We start from the raw sequence: 8,596 nt of genomic DNA, 5'->3' as shown, positions 1-8,596 counted from the left end.
GGCCCCTCCACCTTCCCTCCCCATCTAGACCCATCACTGATCACCTAAACTTCTCTCTCAACAGCATTCAGTCTCCTGAACCGCTTTTCTTCTGCCAAACCCACACCACTGACATCAAAGGCAAAACATCTCTTCTCTTGACCCCACGAATCTTTCCTTGCATCCTTGATCTTGCCCCTGCCTGCCCCTATGACCCCTGCTCCTCCAGTGGCCTCCATCTCTCCATCTATTTAGCCTCTTTCTCTCTAGGCAACATCCCTTCAGCTGATAAAAGTAGTTAAGTCTCTGTCAACCCGAAACCTCCAACTTCCTGATTAGATGCTGCATTTCCTGAGGACAAGAGTCCATTCAGTACCATATGCATCTCTTTATGGGCCCCTAAGAACCTAAGGACAGGACCCTAGGCTCAGAAAACATGCACCAACATGAATGGATGGAAGATCTGATCTTATCACCTGACCTCCCCTACCGACCAGCTTCCTCAGCAGCTCCTTGTGAAGAAGTCAAATGTTGTGTGTATGACCTCTGGGGCTCTCTCCCACTTCTACCTTTTCTCCCCAGCTCCAATCATTCCACAATAGTTGTACTGCCCAGAGCCACTGCACTGTCACACTGCCACTTACCTCTCCCAGCCTTGGTGCATGCTGTTTCCTCTCTCTGGAATTCCTTCCCCTTTTCTTTCTTTCTTTTTTCCTGGCAAATGTTACCTTTTTGTTTTCTCCCTTTTCCATTTCTGTACCTGTATTGCTATATTGCTATACAGGTACAGGTGTTCTGTATCGCTCTCACTGCAGCTCCAGGGTCTCCTCCCAGAAGCCCTCCAGACTCCCCATCCACTTAGCTGCTCCGAGCGCCATCTAACACTGCTGCTCTGTGTGGGAGCAGTGTGTTCACAGCCTGTCAGCACCTTGTGGGTAAGGATGGATCTTCTTCCGTGATTTTAGTCTTAGTGACTAGGGCTTGGTGATCAGTGGGTGCCAATATTCATTAAGTGAACAAATTAATTAATGTCTGGAAAAGAGTCAGTGGTTTCAGAGGTATGTGTCTAGTTCTCCTCTAGAGGACTGTTTCCCACCTGCAAAAAGGGGTGAAACTCCCTCGTGGTCCAGAGTGTCCAAGATGACATGGGTCCATAGTCTAGGACCACCCCCCAAAATTCAGCTTTAGGAAGACCCCACTGAAGTTGGCTTAAAAATTAGGCATATAACCCATGATCTTATTTTTCAAATTCAAGGAAGAAACAGAACATGAGTTCTACTGTTGTATTCTAAAAATATTTTTTTATGGTTTTCTGCTTTCTTCATAATAAAATAGCTTTGGCATGACAGCCTTCTTGCGTAAGTGAAATAGTGTTTTAAGAGCTTTAAGGAAAGCACATATCTGGCCTAAGGAGGGGGACAAAAGGAGGGGAGAGGGGCTCCAGGCGAGATGGTTCCATGTCCCTTGAAAGAGGCCCCAGGCCTGGTTCAGGAATATTGACACCAGAGTCTAGGATCAATCATCCTTGATAAATCAGCAAATATTTATTGAGTGACTATAGCATGGGGAGCTACACCTGTGTGGAAGGGAAGAGGTGTGTGAATCTGGTTCACTTCCCATGGCCAGTTCCTTCTGGCCATATCACCACTGCTACTTCTCTGCATGATTGTAATTAACATTCATTGAACATTTGCTCTGCAACAAGAGTCTGGTTATTTCTGGTATTGACTTTTTACAAACTAAGACAGGTAGCATTATGTCCACTTAATTTCCACTTAACAGATGAGGAATCTGAGGTTCAAAAAGACATTCCTACATTGCTCTAGGTTTTGCAGCTAAGAAGCAGATCTGGACTTGAAATCCGACTTTAAACCCAGAGTTCTCTACTAGTGATGGCCAACATCTGCAGGAGTCTTCCAAGAGTCCAGAGTATTTTCTAGGAAATTTCTAATTTGATATTATCACTACTCACAGGAGTTAACAATTGTTATAATCCTCATTTTACAGATGAACAAACTGACGTGCAGAAGTTTCCAGCAAGTTGGCCAAGGTTGCTGTCTGAGGCGAAGCCAAATCTGCAACCCCACATTGAGGACTGGATCATCTAGTTCTGGTCCCTCTTGCCTTCTAGCACAGAGCTGGACACTGCAGTTTCTTAGAAGGAATTAATTCTGGGAACAGAATTCTTTTCTTTTTTCTTTTTGGCTGTGCCGTGTGGCTGTGATCTTAGTTCCCAAACCAGGGATCAAACCCATGACCCCCTGCAATGGAAGCACAGAGTCCTAATTCACTTGACTGCCAGGGAATTCCCAGGAACACAACTCTTATCTAACAGCCCCAAGGAGCCCCCAGGCATCATCATGGCCCTGCCTGGATTCTATCCCAGACTCCTGTTCTTGGGAGGGGAGAGTGGAAGGGCACTCCAGGCCTGATGAGCCGGCAGCCCCACGCCTGGGAGATGGAATGTGAGGGAGAGGGTGGGAGCTGGGCTCAGCTGGATAATCTGGAGGCTTTCTAATGAATGGACCGATTGGTAGTTGCGGTTCTGTGGGCCAGTTGTGGTTAGGGGAAGGAAAGAGGCTCCCAAGAAACTGCATTCCTCTTCCCGGCAGCAACTCCAAGTGGGAGCTGGGAGTACAGGCCCTGTCCACCCGCTTGGCCCCAGGATGAGGCCTAGCCCCACCAACTCAGCACCCTCCTGGCCCCCAGAACAGGGCTCTCTTCACAATAGGATCCAGAGGAATGTCCACAGTAGAAGAGGGGCTTTCCTGGGGTGGAAGCAGCCTTGGCCATGTGCTACCCCCTTCCCACCCCCATTGTCGCCTGGCTGGAGTCCTCTTTGGATGGAGCCTGGAGTAGCCCAGACTGGACATCAGGCACAGTGCCCTCTTGGCCTCACTGTTCCTTAACAATGATAGAGCTCTCCCCCTTGTATGGGACCCGCTATGTTCCAGCCGATGTCCTAAGCATTTTATACATAATTACTCAACTTTACAGAGTTGGACACGACTGAAGAGACTTGGCAGCAGCAGCAGCAGCAACTTTACAGAAGCCCTATGAGGAAGATGCCATTAAAATCCCCATTTTACAGATGAGGGAATTGAGGCACAGAAAGGTTAAGCAAACTACCCAGGGACTCAGAGCTAGCAGGAGGCAGAGCTAGGATTTCAACGCAAGCAGTATAGCTACAGAGTTGATGCTCGTACTCATCACACTTCACCACTCCACTCCTGAGAGCTGCTCAGACTCTTCCTACTCCTTGAGGAAAAGTGCACAGCACCAGACAGCGGGAAGGAGATTTGCCATGTGGCTGAAGGACCTGGGGCTGGGCTAGAACCCTGGCCCAGGGCTGAGGGCAGCCACAGAGGCGAGAGAGCTGCAGACTGGAGTGTGAGTCATTCTCGCCTCTCCTCTCCTCACACAGGGCAATCTGAGTGGAAGCCTTCCCACTCGTGTCCTTGCTCTGAGCCTTCCCATCCTACCTAGCTGGGCTCTCACATAAGAAAGCCTCCTTTTGGACTTCCCAGTTAACACTAGGCAAACCGGAGAATGAAGGTGAGGAAATCTTAAGCCACAAGAGATGGAAGAAAGGGGTCTGCCCCCCAGTTCCCCTGGGACTAGAACTCTTCCAACCCTCAGACTCTTCTCTGCTCCAGGTTTCTGGCTCCCTTCAGTGACATCCAGAAGCCAAGTCACTGTGGTTTGGGGGCACTTAATACATTTCCCCATCATTATACTCACTGCCTCAAGCGGGCTTGTCCCTAGGGTGTCTGTCTCCCTGGCAGTCTGTGAGCAGGGAGGACATGTGATTCACCTGATCAAGAGGAGCACAGAGCCCAGCACACAGCAGACATTTCAAAAATGCCTACTGCATTAACAAATGATTACAGATGGCATAGACTTTCACTTCCTGTTTCCAGGTAATTGTCTGACTTATTTGCTCTGAAGTCACACAGGGCCAAAGATAGGAAGTAAGCTTGTCTGTTGCTTGGAAACCAGTAGACACATGATCCTCTTCGTGATTCTTTTTTTCCGATGAAAGTTCAGATAAACTTTCATTCTAGAAGGGTCCTCAGCTAAGGGGTTATAACTCTAGGGGAAGACATTGTACTTGGGAAGCCAAAATCCACTGCAAATAAATTGCTTCTTCAATTCTAGGATAGATTGATCAGCTCTGAGGAGTTCATGAGCACCTGAGAGAACCTGTCCAGCTCTAGAAGATTGAGCCCAGTATCATGTTGGCAGGAAGCTCAGGGCAGACGAAAGAGCTGGGCCCCTGGTACAGACAGCCTCCCAGAATGCCAGCCCTCCAGGGGCAAGACTCCTGGTGGCATGGCCCTGGAGCCAGCACAAGTGTTTTTGTACCTGCAGGGACAAGGGGGACAGCTGGTCTCAACAACTCTATCCATCATTTTCCAAAGTATCAAATGTTGGCACCTGGAAGTTTACCAAATACCAGGTCTTCACAGTAGCCCTGGCTGGGAGTTACCATTCCTGTTTAATTGATGAGAAACCCAGTTCAAGGGTCCCTCCATTGCAGCTGTGGCTGCACTACCATTTTTCCTGCTGCCCCCTGCCTCACCCATCACTGCTCTATATAAAGGGAGAAGGCATGACTAGGAGGGCAGTCCGCAGAATAAAAGACCTGGGTGGGTAGCACGGGAGATGGGTTAGCTGGGGGTCTTAGCACACGCTAGCCATCTCTGCAGCTCCTTGCCAGGAGAATGGGGACAGGAAAGCGGCATTTCCTCTGCAGCCCCAAGCTTCCAAGGCTACTCTATCCACCCCTAGTCCATTTCCCAAAGATCCCTGGGCCATTTCAGTGGAAGAATGAGAGAGAGAGAGAGGGAGGAGAGAGAAAGAAGGAAGAGGAAGGAGTGGAAGAGAAAGGGAGGGGAAAAGAAAGGAATGAATGGGGAAAGAAAGAAAGAAGAGGAGAGGAAAAGAGACAGAGAGGAAGAAAGAAAATGAAAGAGAAAGAAAGGAGTCTTTTGTGATAGAAGTCAACTCCGTAGAAGAGATCTCAAGGGGAAATTGCTTGTCAAATAATTTCAAGGAAATGACATTTCGACAGTGAGCAAATGAGGCTTTCCTCCCACTTCCTGCCATCCGTCTCCATGTCTCTTTTCAATCTCTCTCCTCCCACCCTTGCTTCATTCCTCTGGCAAACAGAATCACTCTGGTACTCCCTGTGCCCTCCTCCAGGGTCAGCTGAGCCCTGCCTTCTTGATGATGCTACATTAGGAAACCATTAAAACCCCAAATCTTGGATTGTTCCAAATTCCTCCATGCCTCCCCTGGGATCCTGCTCCGGACATGACTCCGCCAGTAGTCAGCAGAGAGCACAGCTGCTACTCTGACCAGGGAGAACATAGGCGACCCAGAGTCAGGTCTCTCTCCTGAGTCCTGCCCCTGCCCCCCGCACTTTGCCAATCATGTGTGACTTTGGAGGAGGTGACTTTGCCTGCCTAAGCCTCTGTTTGCTCCTTTGAGACAAAATGGATAGAACAGCTTGCGGGTCAGGTCTGTGGTTCCAACACTCCGTGACCACGGACGGACACACACAGGCTTGCATGAGCGTGAACAGCTAAGGAACCACATGCAGATGGAAAGCATCCTGCTGACTTGGCCCTGAGATCCAGCCAGAACCTACCTGCCCAAGGTCTCCCAGTCAGACAGGCAGGAGCCGGAGTATCCACCTAGCACAAGAGAGACCATGGGAGATGCTGTCTGGGGTCCCCCAGCAGATACACCATGTCTCAATTTCCAGCCTCAATTTCCCCATGTCTGGTGGTAAAGCTTGCCTGAGGCCAAGAAGATTGAAAACCTCTCCTTTTAAGGTAACAGAGGTGAGTCAGCTGCAAGCCCTACTGTGGAGTTACGGTTATCTGGGACCTTGTTCATCCTTCTGCAGCTCCACGCAGGCAGAGCCTCCCAATGTCCCACAGCCTATGATCCCAAAGCATTCTTTTATAACCAGTACTGATTCTGTGCTGCTTGTTGCCCTAAAGACCCCCACATGTCACCCATTTGACCCCTCAAACCACTCCTTGGGTAAAGCGCTTATTGTTGTTGCCTTTGTCAAAAGAAAAAAGAGGGTGGCTCAAAAGTCATAAGGGTTTTGTCTAAAATCATGCAGCAAGTGAATAGCAGAGCTGGGACTGAAGTCTGGCATTGGGACTTCCAAGTTTACTGCACTACTACTGTGCCACTGCTTCAGTCCCATGTGAGTGGACAGATAATACTAATACTAATGCTAATACCAATAGCATTTATTACCTTCAGGTCCTGTGCTAAACACTTTGCAGGCATCATCCCATTAAATCCTCAGCACTTTGGTGAGAAAGATTAACGTCTCCATTTCCTAGATGAAGACACTGAGGCCGAGACAGATTTATCTCAGGTCACAGAGTGAATGACTGGGCAGAGTTGTAAGGTCAGATACCTTGTTAAGTGATGGAGTCAGGGTTCAAACCTGGGTGTGTAAAGAATTTTAGTTAAGGGGGATCAAGAATTTAAGGCTTATGCTGACAGAGAATGGCTACCTTCCAGAGGCAGAACTGTGTCCTAACACTGACCTTCATGAGCCTGGGGCAGCAGCTGTCAGTGAAGGAGGGAGTAGAAAAGATTTTATTTCCAGCTAAAGAAGACACATTCTGTCAGACCTCTCCGCCACGACCCGTCCGTCTTGGGTGGCCCCACACAACATGGCTTAGTTGCATTGAGTTAGGCAAGGCTGTGGTCCATGTGATCAGATTGGCTAGTTGTCTGTGATTGTGGTTTCAGTCTGTCTGCCCTCTGATCCTCTCTCTCAGTGCCTACCATCTTACTTGGGTTTCTCTTACCTTGAACGTGGGGTCTCTCTTCACGGCTGCTCCAGCAAACCACAGCTGCTGCTCCTTACCTTGGACATAGGGTAACTCCTCATTCCTGACAGAATGTGGTCCGCTGGAGAAGGGAATGGCAAACCACTTCAGTATTCTTGCCTTGAGAACCCCATGAACAGTATGAACAGGCAAAATGATAGGATACTGAAAGGGGAACTCCCCAGGTCAGTAGGTGCCCAATATGCTACTGGAGATCAGTGGAGAAATAACTCCAGAAAGAATGAAGGGATGGAGCCAAAGCGAAAACAACACCCAGTTGTGGATGGGACTGGTGATAGAAGCAAGGTCCAATGCTGTAAAGAGCAATATTGCATAGGAACCTGGAATGTCAGGTCCACGAATCAAGGCAAATTGGAAGTGGTGAAACAGGAGATGGCAAGAGTGAATGTCGACATTCTAGGAATCAGAAAACTAAGATGGACTGGAATGGGTGAATTTAACTCAGATGACCATTATATCTACTACTGCGGGCAGGAATCCCTTAGAAGAAATGGAGTAGCCATCATGGTCAACAAAAGAGTCTGAAATGCAGTACTTGGATGCAATCTCAAAAATGACAGAATGATCTCTGTTCATTTCCAAGGTAAACCATTCAATATCACAGTAATCCAAGTCTATGCCCTGACCAGTAATGCTGAAGAAGCTGAAGTTGAACAGTTCTATGAAGACCTACAAGACCTTCTAGAACTAACACCCAAAAAAGATGTCCTTTTCATTATAGGGGACTGGAATGCAAAAGTAGGAAGTCAAGAAACACCTGGAATAACAGGCAAATTTGGCCTTGGAGTACAGAATGAAGTAGGGCAAAGGCTAATACAGTTCTGCCAAGATAACACACTGGTCATAGCAAACACCCTCTTCCAACAACACAAGAGAAGATTCTACACGTGGACATCACCAAATGGTCAATATCAAAATCAGATTGATTATATTCTTTGCACCAAAGATGGAGAAGCTCTATACAGTCAGCAAAAACAAGACCGGGAGCTGACTGTGGCTTGGATCATGAACTCCTTATTGCCAAATTCAGACTGAAATTGATGAAAGTGGAGAAAACCACTAGATTTTTCAGGTATGACCTAAATCAAATCCCTTATGACTATACAGTGGAAGTGAGAAATAGATTTAAGGGACTAGATCTGATAGATAGAGTGCCTGATGAGCTATGGAATCAGGTTCGTGACATTGTACAGGAGACAGGGATCAAGACCATCCCCATGGAAAAGAAATGCAAAAAAGCAAAATGGCTGTCTGAGGAGGCCTTACAAATAGCTATGAAAAGAAGGGAAGTGAAAAGCAGAGGAGAAAAGGAAAGATATACCATTTGAATGCAGAGTTCCAAAGAACAGCAAGGAGAGATAAGAAAGCCTTCCTCAGCGATCAATGCAAAGAAATAGAGGAAAACTATCAATGCAAAGAAACAGAATGGGAAAGACTAGAGATCTCTTCAAGAAAATTAGAGAAACCAAGGGAATATTTCATTCAAAGGTGGGCTCAATAAAGGACAGAAATGGTAGAGACCTAACAGAAGCAGAAGATATTAAGAAGAGGTGGCAAGAATACACAGAAGACCTGTACAAAAATGATCTTCATGGCCCAGATAATCACGATGGTATGATCACTCACCTAGAGTCAGACATCCTGGAATGTGAAGTCAAGTGGACCTTAGGAAGCATCACTATGAACAAAGCTAGTGGAGGTGATGGAATTCCAGTTGAGCTATTTCAAAT

Source organism: Bison bison, unplaced genomic scaffold (genome assembly GCF_000754665.1).
Source record: "Bison bison bison isolate TAMUID 2011002044 unplaced genomic scaffold, Bison_UMD1.0 scf7180017864519, whole genome shotgun sequence".
Taxonomy (NCBI): Eukaryota; Metazoa; Chordata; class Mammalia; order Artiodactyla; family Bovidae; genus Bison; species Bison bison.
The sequence above is the reverse complement of the archived record's forward strand: the minus strand, read 5'-3'. Positions refer to the sequence as shown.